The 12,581-nt window shown below is 36.0% G+C and overlaps 1 pseudogene; it reads left to right on the top strand.

Annotated features, from left to right (window-relative positions):
* The window catches only part of LOC133091770 (probable ATP-dependent RNA helicase DDX10), an 87,692-nt pseudogene extending 81,552 nt beyond the window's left edge, over positions 1–6,140 (top strand).
* The last annotated feature ends 6,441 nt before the right edge of the window (positions 6,141–12,581 follow it).

Genomic DNA, 12,581 nt, shown 5'->3' with positions numbered 1-12,581 from the left:
ATAAAGATTAGAGCAGAAATAAATGAAATAGAAACAAAGAACACAATAGCAAAGATCAATAAAACTAAAAGCTGGTTCTTTGAGAAGATAAAATTGATACACCATTAGCCAGACTCATCAAGAAAAAGAGGGAGAGGACTCAAATCAATAAAATTAGAAACGAAAAAGGAGAAGTTACAACAGACACCGCAGAAATACAAAGCATACTAAGAGACTACCGTAAACAACTCTATGCCAATAAAATGGACAACCTGGAAGAAATGGACAAATTCTTAGAAAGGTATAACCTGCCAAGACTGAACAAGGAAGAAATAGAAAATATGAACAGTCCAATCACAAGTAATGAAATTGAAACTGTGATTAAAAATCTTCCAACAAACAAAAGCCCAGGACCAGATGGCTTCACAGGTGAATTCTATCAAACATTTAGAGAAGAGCTAATACCCATCTTTCTCAAACTCTTCCAAAAAATTGCAGAGGAAGGAAAACTCCCAAACTCATTCTATGAGGCCACCATCACCCTGATACCAAAACAAGACAAAGAAACTACAAAAAAAGAAAATTACAGACCAATATCACTGATGAATATAGATGCAAAAATCCTCAACAAAATAATAGCAAACAGAATCCAACAACACGTTAAAAGGATCATACACCATGATCAAGTGGGATTTATCTCAGGGATGCAAGGATTCTTCAATATATGCAAATCATTCAATGTGATACACCATATTAATAAATTGAAGAATAAAAACCATATGATCATCTCAATAGATGCAGAAAAAGCTTTTGACAAAATTCAACACCAATTTATGATAAACACTCTCCAGAAAGTGGGCATCGATGGAACCTACTTCAATATAATAAAGGCCATATAAGATAAACCCACAGCCAACATTGTTCTCAATGGTGAAAAACTGAAAGCATTTCCTCTAAGATCAGGAACAAGACAAGGATGTCCACTCTCACCACTATTATTCAACATAGTTTTGGAAGTCCTAGCCACGGGAATCACAGAAGAAAAAGAAATAAAGGGAATACAAATAGGAAAAGAAGAAGTTAAACTGTCACTGTTTGCAGATGATATGATACTATATATAGAGAATCCTAAAAATGCTGCCAGAAAACTACTAGAGCTAATCAATGAATTTGGTAAAGTTGCAGGATACAAAATTAATGCACAGAAATCTCTTGCATTCCTATACACTAATGATGAAAAATCTGAAAGAGAAATTAAGAAAACACTCCCATTTACCACTGCAACAAAAAGAATAAAATATCTAGGAATAAACCTACCTAAGGAGACAAAAGACCTGTATGCAGCAAACTATAAGACACTGATGAGAGAAATTAAAGATGATACCAACAGATGGAGAGATATACCATGTTCTTGGATTGGAAGATCAATATTGTGAAAATTACTATACTACCCAAAGCAATCTACAGATTCAATGTGATCCCTATCAAATTACCAATGGCATTTTTTACAGAATTAGAACAAAAAAATCTTAAAATTTTATGGAGACACAAAAGACCCCGAATAGCCAAAGCAGACTTGAGGGAAAAAAACGGAGCTGGAGGAATCAGACTCCCTGATTTCAGACTATAATACAAAGCTACAGTAATGAAGACAATATGGTACTAGCACAAAAACAGAAATATAGATCAATGGAACAAGATAGAAAGCCCAGAGATAAACCCACGCACCTATGGTCAACAAGTCTATGACAAAGGAGGCAAGGATATACAATAGGGAAAAGACAGCCTCTTCAATAAGTGGCGCTAGGAAAACTGGACAGCTACATGTAAAAGAATGAAATTAGAACACTCCCTAACACCATGCACAAAAATAAACTCAAAATGGATTAGAGACCTAAATGTAAGACCGGGCACTATAAAACTCTTAGAGGAAAACATAGGAAGAACACTCTTTGACATAAATCACAGCAAGATATTTTTTGGTCCACCTCCTAGAGTAATGGAAATAAAAACAAAAATAAACAAATGTGACCTAATGAAACTTAAAAGCTTTTGCACAGCAAAGGAAACCATAAACAAGACAAAAAGACAATACTCACAATGGGAGAAAATATTTGCAAATGAATCATCAGACAAAACATTAATCTCCAAAATATATAAACAGCTCATGCAGCTCAATATTAAAAAAAAACAAACAACCCAATCCAAAAATGAGCAGAAGACCTAAATAGACATTTCTCCAAAGAAGACATACAGATGGCCAAGAAGCACATGAAAACCTGCTCAACATCACTAATTATTAGAGAAATGCAAATCAAAACTACAATGAGGTATCACCTCACACCAGTTAGAATGGACATCATCAGAAAATCTACAAAAAACAAATGCTGGAGAGGGTGTGGAGAAAAGGGAACCCTCTTGCACTGTTGGTGGGAATGTAAATTGATACAGCCACTATGGAGAACAGTATGGAGGTTCCTTAAAGAACTAAAAATAGAATTACCATATGACCCAGCAATCCCACTACTGGGCATATACCCAGAGAAAACCATGATTCAAAAAGACACATGCACTCCAATGTTCATTGCAGCACTATTTACAATAGCCAGGTCACGGAAGCAATGTAAATGCCCATTGACAGACAAAAGGATAAAGAAGATGTGGTACATATATACAATGGAATATTACTCAGCCATGAAAAGGAACGAAATTGCGTCATTTGTAGTGTTGTGGATGGATCTAGAGACTATCATACATAGTGAAGTAAGTCAGAAAGAGAAAAACAAATATCGTATATTAACGCATATATGTGGAACCTAGAAAATGGTACAGATAAACTGGTTTGCAGAGCAGAAATTGAGACATAGATGTAGAGAACAAACATATGGACACCATGGGGGGAAAGCGGTGGTGGGTGGAGGTTGTGGTGGGATGAATTGGGAGATTGGGATTGACATGTATACACTGATGTGTATAAAATGGATGACTAATAAGAAAATAAATAAATAAACATAAAAAGAAAAGAAAAGTAATATTCACTGGATAGGGTTGCTGTGAAGATACTCTCGTAAATTGCTTACCCTCTGCTTGATAAAAATACATACATATATATATATATATATATACACATACATATATATGTGTATATATATGTATATATATATATATAACCTATATATATGTATACATATAGTAGTTATAGCAATTATTAGCTTCCATAACAATGCTGTGATGGAGTTACTATCCTGATTTTGAAAAATAATAAAACAGGCTCAGATGGTTAGGAAACTTGCTGAAGGCCACACAGGCATGAAAGGGCAAAGCCAGAACTTAGGGGAATTGACTTTCAAGTTGACAAGAAAATGCTGGGCAAGTATGAGGAGGAGGCAGGACTATGTAAGTTGGGTTGTGGGACACACAGATAAGGGAGAGAATCAATCACAGGACAAGCTGGGGAGAGAGTTGGGGACAGAAGGAAGCCTCAGAACTTTGTCATCAAAGACCTTGCCCAATCCCCAACCTGTTTTCTTCACCATAAAGTATTTTGATGGAATAATGATTAGTATTAATAGCTAACATTTATTGAGCATTTACTATGTACCAGTCCCTATCCTAAGCACTTTCTCTATGCTTTCCCATTGATTCTTTGGTCCCCTGTACAGATAAGAAAACTGAGCCTCAACTAGTGGATGACAAGGTCTAATTTCAACCTTGAATAATCTTACCATGGAATCCTACACTCAAGTAAGAATTTTCTCCTCTTTGTCCCAGAGCATCAATGATTAACAAATAAATGGAGTGATAAATAGGTTAGATGGGATGATTTGAGAAGTTCCACAACAGGGGGGATTATTAAGACCTCATCTTTATAAAATCACCATTGTAACCTCTTAGAAACGAGGCACTCTTCACATTGCCCTTGTCTGCTTAGAGGATATCTTCCTGGAAACTTACTATTAAAAGTTCTTGTTTGAATCCATGACCTTGTGTGGTCCCTGACAAGACAGTATCTTGGGGAAAAAAGAGGAAAGAGTGAATGAGAGAACAGTATGTTTTGGGACATTTAACTTCTCCTATACCCTGATATTTAATTTATTTCCCTTTATATCGTTTCACTCTCTGATTCCCACACTCAAATGTATGCTTTCAGATGACAGAATCTAATTTATTCTGCTTTATCCCAAGTGCCTAGATTAGTGCCTAGTTCACAGTAGGTATTTATTAAATAGTTGCTGAATGAATGAACTAGCATCAGACTCCGAGGGATCTGAGCTTTAAAGCTACCAATCACCATTTACTCATTGTGTGGTCTTGGATTATTTATTTGATATCTCTGAACCTTGTTAAACGAGAATGATAAAATTCTACTCAGAGCAGCATAATGATTAAAGGTATGGAGTGTCCAATGCCTAATTCTGTTTTTGGCAGGACTCCGGACTTCTTAGTTGTTGCTTACCCTGCAAATGCCTGCCTCTGACCTGTAGTATATATTATGAAAGCAAAAAATTAGCATGAAATTCACAGTCAACTCTGTGGAAATCGTTTGTCACTTAGAGTGTGTCTCCTCTAGAGAGTTTATACTCTTGATGGTTTGGCTAAATTCTTAGATCACCTTAGTCAAGCATTTTCTCAGTCGCTAATTATGCCTAATATAATTTTTTTCAAATTATCCGAGGAACTACATACTGGCCGGGGAAAGCTTTCTGATCGCATCCAGAGGGAATTAAGCTAGTCACAAGCAAATCTTCCCCCCATCAATAACCAATGAAAACCATTATCCCAATTAAATATCATTCTGAAAGCAATCTTAATCAATCTAGACTTGCTGGGCTTCCTGAAAGAATTGCTTAATTAAACTCTGTATAGAATAAAGTGATTCTGCCTAGTCAACCCAACGGTGACAGGAAACTAAGAAACAGAGGAGAATATTTGGAAGTGAATCTTCTTAGAGTATCCAACAGAATTCAGAGGCAACTGGGCTAGTGTCTTTCTCAAGGGATATTGTGAGGCCACAGAGGTAATTCACATGAAGCATTTTTGAGATACACTCTGAAGTGAGAATTCTAATCATGATTTAATGCGTCCTCCATGCCACCTGACTCTTATTTCTGCACTCTCTTTCTGCCTTTGTGTAAACCCAGAATCTTGTTGTCTCTTCCACTCTTAGGACTGTGGTGCAAGTTGTTCTGTTTACAAAGGTACCTTCTGAAGAGATAAGTGGAGGCTAAAATCCAACCCAGGTACCTCTTCTCCAGGCTGGTTGTCTATGGAACTCTGTCCATTCAAAGAGCAAACTCCTTTTTTAATTTGCACAGAAAATGTTCTAACATTATCTTATCCCTCCTGTGTTACTTTCCTAGGGCTGTCATAACAAATTACCACAAACTTAGAGGCTTAAGGCATATAATTGTGTTTTCTAACAGTTCTAGAGGCTAGAAGCCTGAAATCAAGATGTCAGCAGAGCAGTACACCCTCTGGAGGCTCTAAGGTAGAATCCATTCCTCACCTCTTCCAGCTTCTGGCAGCTGTTGGCATTCCTTGATTGTGGCTGCATTTCTCTCTGCTCCATCCAGCATCATTCTCTTCTGTTATCTCCTTTTGTCTCTCTCTATTATCAGGATACTTGTGATAGCATTTAGGGCCCAACTGCATAACTGAAGGTAATCTCCACATCTTAAAATCCTTAATTATATCTGCAAAAGACATTTTCCCAAATAAGGTAAGATTTACAAGCTTCAAGGATTAAGACTTGGTATCTTTATATGGTCATTATCCAGCCTGCTGTCTATCTCTCAAACTGCTTCCAGGTAATAGCTTAATCTTGGGGGTGCAGCATGATTGATTGAGAATAGTTTTTTGTTTTTGTTTTTCTTTTTTCAGACAGAGGAGAGTTCAAACACATCCAAGTCTCAGTGCCATTTAGAATGAAGAATTTAAACCGTTGTAAAACTTGGGGAGAATGTATATACCAAGGGTATTCAATGGAACATTCTGAGATGATGGAAATGGGGCAGATGCTCCGGAGTCAGGACTCTGGACTCTTGGTGCCAAGCTTTTTATATCACATATCTTTGAGCATCTGGGGAGGAGACAATGCTGAGACTCACACTGAGTTGCTCACTCCCTATGTGCCACTGCAGTCCAGCGAGCATGAAATATAAGCACTGTGGCCCGTTTCTGGGAACACTCCCGCATTCCTATCTCGTGGCCCTTATAAGTTAGGTTTTTGAGTCTTTTGATTTCCTACAGATAAGTACGAAAAACTAATTCTGGATAGACCCATGTGACAGGGAAACCATTAAAACTAATGAAGCAGCTTTTCATTATGAAACCCTAAGCTCTTTAGGAAAGAAGGTAGAAAAGATGCATAAGTGCCCCAGCTGGTAAAAATTATTCTTCTCAGTAAATGAACCTAACTTTAGTAGGAAAATTAGTAGAGCACGATGTTTGGGGAGAATATCTGCTTTGACTCCTTATTAAAAGCACGTATCTCTGACATTAAAAGTGAGATATGCTTATCGTTTATAATCCTGAAAACATACAGAAAACTGTAAGGAAGACAAAAAAGCATAGAGATAGTCTCTTAATGTATCAACCCTGTCCAACCCAAATCTCACTAACCTGGCCCATACCATTATTATCTCTCACCTGGGTTATTACAACAATATTCTAGCTGGGCCCCCAGCCTGCAGTTATCCTTCTATCTGTAGCCAGTAAAATATTTATAAGTTGAGAAAATATTTTCTTCAATGATTTCCCATTTTCTCATATAAAGCCAAGTTCCTTCACAAGTCCCTTCCTAACCCAGAAGTTTTATGTCTACCCTTCCCATTATGGCCCCAGAATCTTTGGCTGAAGCTGTGAAGATACGTTTAATTCCTGGTCAGAGTGATGTTATTCTCACCATGGTACCTCTGAATATTGTTTCTTCCATCTCCTGAAGCACTTTGCGTACCTGCTGCCTTTACTCATTTCTTGCCCTCCATCTCCATTCCTATCCGTTCATCTCACCATAGCTTTCATGTCATGCTTTCTTGGGCGTCTCCACTGATTCTACAATTCTAGATTAGGTGGCCCTTCTCTGGGCTTCCACAGCACTCCACACTTTGTCTGCATTGTCTTTATACTCGATTGTATTTGTTGCGCACCTGGTTATATCATCTCCCCACTAGACTGCATAGTCTTTGAGGGCAAAGATTATATCTTTTCTGCTACAGTAGTTCCAATGTTACCATACTACCTAACACATTGGAGACACTCAATTTATATATTGAATGTATATTGAATTTTAGAAAAGATAAGATTAAGAACAAGGATCCTAGATTCATATTGCTTGAGTTCAAATACCGGCATTTCCTACTACTAACGTTTAACCATAGGCAAGCTACTTAATCTCTCTGAATCTCAATTTTCTTATTCATGAAATGATAAGAAAAATATTATGTGGCTGATGCAAATTAAGGTTACCTCCAAAGAGTCATGTCCTTGTATAATTTCCTCCTGAGTGCGTGGAGAATCTGTGACTTGCTTCTAATCAATAGAATATGTCAAAATGATGGGATGTCACTCCATTGATTAGGCTACATTGTATGGCAAACAAGATAGACTATCACTCCCTGACTCCCTTACATTATATGACTCTGTCTCAGCAGACTGCAGCAAGAGAGATTCCCTGCTGACACTGAGGACACAAACAGCCGTGTCTTTAATGCCCTATGAGAGGACCATGTGGCAGGGGAGTTCAGGCAGCTTCTAAAAACCTGAGGATATTTTCCAACTGACAGTCAGAAACCAGGGCCTTTACTCATAAAGCCACAGGAAATGAATTCTGCCCACAATGTGCATAAGCTCAGAAGAAGACTCTTTCCTAGTTGAGCCTCCAGATCAGAATGCAGCCCTGCTGAAGTGCAACTACAACTGAGTTTGTGCTAATTTTTTACACAGCAATAGAAAACTAATGCATAGCCCCTCTTTCATATAATTATTTGGAGGATAAATAAATTAATATTCACAAGATGCTGAATTCATGCCTGTCACCTAGTATTATATTAGTATTTGTTAAATAAAAGGAAAATTAAATGTTCTTATCACTCAAATATATCTAATGTTTACATTATGTTATATATTTTGTTTCTCTCTTTCCACTATTTTCACTATATTTTATACTTGGATTTTCACTATTCACACAATATGTAGTATAAAAAGTATATTTTACTGATAACTTCCTAATGTTAAATTATGTACATGTATCAAAATTTGAGTAACTTTTTTCCTATTTTTGGATATTTAGGATCTTTCTAATTTTTCATGATTATAATCAATGTTGACTTTGCCCTGAGTCTTTGAAATCACAGCATCAATTATTTTATTAAAGTTTTGAACATACAATTTAAAATTTAAAATTTTTGTTTTCTTTCTTTCATATATTTCTTTCCTCCCATGCAGCTGATTAACATGGAAGAATTTTAATGTCTCTTGTTATAAAACCATTAATGAAGTTATAAGAATTTATTGCTTTAAGTTCTTCTAGAATTAAGTCTTTACAGTGTGCTCCAAGTTACATAACATGAAAGAGAAGGCATCCCACCCATTTTATCCCAAAGTACCTTAAGAATGAAATACCAGACTGAGGTCAACTGATCTTGTCCTTAGACTAAATTGCTTAATCCCTCCTTAAGCCACTGACATGGAGATAAATGCTACATGTATATATTTTGAACTGAAATGTAAGAACTGTATTTCTATTAATTAATAGCATGTGCCTTCCAAGGGGTTAAAGATGTCTAAGTTGCTTGATGTACTGTGAGTATTATGTCCATCTTACTGTCATATAGATTACCCATCAACTCACAGAGGGTGAAGATCGTGTCTATTATAATCATCATCATCATCATCATCACTATTATTATTATTATTTTGAATCTAGTCACAGCCACATGACAAGGTAGTGCTTAGGAGACTCACAGAAATAGGTATAATTTCTTCCATGAAGCAAAAGAAACTCTGACAGACCTAGGAAGAAACGGACTGTATTTTGATATATACAAGTGTTACTATCATTTGGTAACTCTGAGCCTAATAAGTAAATTGGCATTACAGCACCTATATTAATGTTCAGTTGTGAAGATATGTTTAATGAAGTCTATATGCAACTTTAACAGCTCCATCAAGGTATAATTAATATACACAGAACCACATATAGTTAATGTGTACAATTTGATGAACTTAGACATATGTAAACACCTATGACACCATTACCACAATTAAGGTAATGTACATTATATTCATCCAACAACTCTTGAAACTTCTGTGTGTCCCATTGTTCTGTGTCTGTGTGCTTGTCTCTGTGTATGTGTTTGATAAGAATAATTTACATGAGATTTACCCTCTTAACAAACTTTGAAGTGCACAATACCATACTGTAAACTATAGACACTATGTTATATAGCACATCTCTAAAACTCATTCATCTAGTAAAATTGAAACTTTATATTTGTTAAATAACAACTGCCCATTCCCTTAACCCTTCAGCACGTCTTTTTAACTTAATAGAGATCCAGTGTATCCTGCCCACCATTAATGAAAGTGAACCAATACAAACTATTTTATATATTTTTTACATGTCTAGTTGTTTAATTAATTTGCAGTGAACTTATGTTTATACAATGTCTTCTGTATAAGAGCACAACACCTGTGTGTCTGAGTGAGATGTGGAAAATTTACCCAGTCAGCCATCATTCTCTAATTGTTTTTTCTTAACTGGTATCAATAAGTGGAACTTACAGTTGAGGATATTACACACACACACACAAAGGAACACACTATTCCAGCTTGAAGGGAAAAAAGGTAGATACCAGACTGAATTTCATCAAACAATTGGATGTTTTAAAACTAGCGAGATAAATTCAGTTGTATGACTGACTTCAATCATGGGTGGCCTTACTCACCAAATGGTTTTCAAAGAGGATATCTGTGTTCTTCTAGCCAGATGTTATAAAGAGAAGAAAGAGAAGAAAAAGTTTTGTTAAGGGTTCTGGGTAGAGTGGAAGTGATTATTTCAAATTATATTAGTTCTTAATGACAAAATTCAATACATTTTGAGATTCATAACTATTAACTGAATTTTCATTGAGTAAATTCCACATATGGAATTGTACAAATTTGAAGAGTTAAAAAATTACTTTAAGGTGGTGGCTTTCATGATTTGTTTGGCACAAATAGAAAAATGGATACATTTGTATTATGATGGCTCAGATGCCTCCTTAAAAACACCCTGTATTCTTTTCCATATCCCGTTTTAACATGCTGTCTTCAATATGTGTCTTATCTATAGGTAAGGGCATAAGATTAGTCTTTAATAAGGTCAACTGATCACTCTATTAGTTAAGCAGCTTTATTAGGAGTATATGATGATGTTCATCTTCTTCCATAGCTATTGCTAAAATATCATAATGCAAAGAATATGGACCCCAAAATGTAGTGGATGTATTATTGGTTCATGATTATTCATTTGTTCCCTGCACTTGCCATGTTTTCTACTAGAGAGGATATAATCTCTTGCTTGATTACCTTTGGGCTTAGACATGTGGCTTCCTTTGGACAATTAAATGTGAATATGCTATATACCACACATGAACCAAAATTTTCAAAGTACTTGTGCATGTTTCTGTCTCTTATTTGGCCTCTATTATAAGAAAATTATGTCACAGAGGAGAACTATAATTTTAGCCTTGTTTCTGAAATAAGGAGACATATAGAACCAAGCACAACGTAGTCCAGAAGCCTGGCACAGCTCAGATAAACCTAATCTAACTGCAGATTGCTATTCTTGTGTACATGAATAAGAACTATATATTTAAAACAATTGAGATATCAGAATTGTTTGATGCTACAGTAAAAGTTTATGGATAGATAGATAGATAACTAGATAGACAGACATGTGGGTATATATAGATCTATCTACCTATTTATAATCTATCGATCGATTGATATAGATATATATAGCTATAACTAGAACTAAATCTAGCTATTTCTAGGTTATAATACTGATTCTACTTCTTAATAAATTTATGTGTTTGGGAAAATATAATAATTGCTATAACCTTTGTCCTTATCATAATCATTAACTTAGTTAAGGTGAAGGTAGCAACTCTAAAAATAAACACCAATATTTCGGTTGCTTAACATACTAAACATTTATTTCGTGTTGACGTAACTCTCCAAAGTGTCCAAATAGGGCAAGATTTTCTCACTGTAAAAATTCAGGAATCCAGCCTCCTTTTATTTTGTGTTCCCACCATTCTCTAAGAACTCAGGGATTCTCTGGGACCATGAGACTTGCTATCAAATTGACTTTGAATTCTCTGTGTCTCAGTTTTTTCGTCTGTTAAAATGAGACTACCTCATATAATTCCGGTAATAATAAGTATATGCAAAGTATTTGGAATAGTCATGGCAGAGATTATATGGCCCAAATGTTGGCCTTTATTAATTCTCACACTTTCTGGCCCTCCTTTAAGGTATTTTCTGGTCTTTCTCCTTCACAGATAAGATTGTCAGTTCATTTAATATCTCTGTGTCTCAGTTTCTTCAATTGAAAATGCATGTAATGAAAGCCTTTTGCAGAGTTGTTGTGATGATTGCAAACTATCCATGTAAAATACTCACCACAGTATATGGCACAAAGTAAGCACTTAATAAATGAATATATCTCATGATGCTTGTGTTTTAGCATGATAATCCAAAGTATTTTTTTCTCTCCTTTTCAGATGTCTGTATCATCCCACAGAAGGGAGATATAGAAAAGTCTTTCTGACAGGAAGCATTAAATTTAAAGCCCAGGAGAAAGATTCAGTGGAAATAGAAGCAAAAACAGTCTCAGGAATAAAGTAAAACCCAAAGTACACAAATGCCAGGTGTAAATCATTTGTTCTTAATAGGACTGTGCATTTTAACATGAAGTATCAATATCTTTACTTAATCAACCATCCATCATGTAATGAATTAAGAGGCAAAGAGAGGCAGGAGGTAGGAGAATCACTCATATGTATTATTTGACCTTCACCTTCCCTGCTCTCTCCCCACTTTTGAAACAGTCTTCTTCCGCTCTGGTCTCTGAGTCATCTCTTAGCATTTATCCAAATTCCCAGCCATGCATTCCAGAGAGCATTGTTTTGGCCGAATCTCCATGGTCACAGGTGGTAAAGCCACCTGCATGCATCTTAACCCTCCCTAGACAGAAATCAGCTCTTGGTCGGTTTGAAGTGCAGAGGATAAAAAAGATGGTGGCACAAAGAGAACAGATGGCAGCCCTGCCAGTCCTGTGACTTCTTTGGCTTCTTCAACCTGGAGGCTGGTGGCTTTGCCATGACTTTCTTGGGAGAATTCATATCCTGGGAATTTTTGCTCAGCCAACCATGATGTTAATAGTACCCTATGGACTGCAGAGGAGTCAGAGGGGAGTGTTTGCTTTGGCCAAATTTTTCTATTGTGAATGTCCCATTTTTGTTATGTCTGGGCCTGATCCATTGCTGGGTTTCATATACAATTAATATCAAAGTCTATTTTCTTTATACAATCCCAACTTACCTCTAAAAAGCTTA

This window comes from Eubalaena glacialis, chromosome 5 (genome assembly GCF_028564815.1).
Source record: "Eubalaena glacialis isolate mEubGla1 chromosome 5, mEubGla1.1.hap2.+ XY, whole genome shotgun sequence".
NCBI classification, from domain to species: domain Eukaryota; kingdom Metazoa; phylum Chordata; class Mammalia; order Artiodactyla; family Balaenidae; genus Eubalaena; species Eubalaena glacialis.
This window is presented reverse-complemented; position numbering and strand designations above follow the sequence as displayed.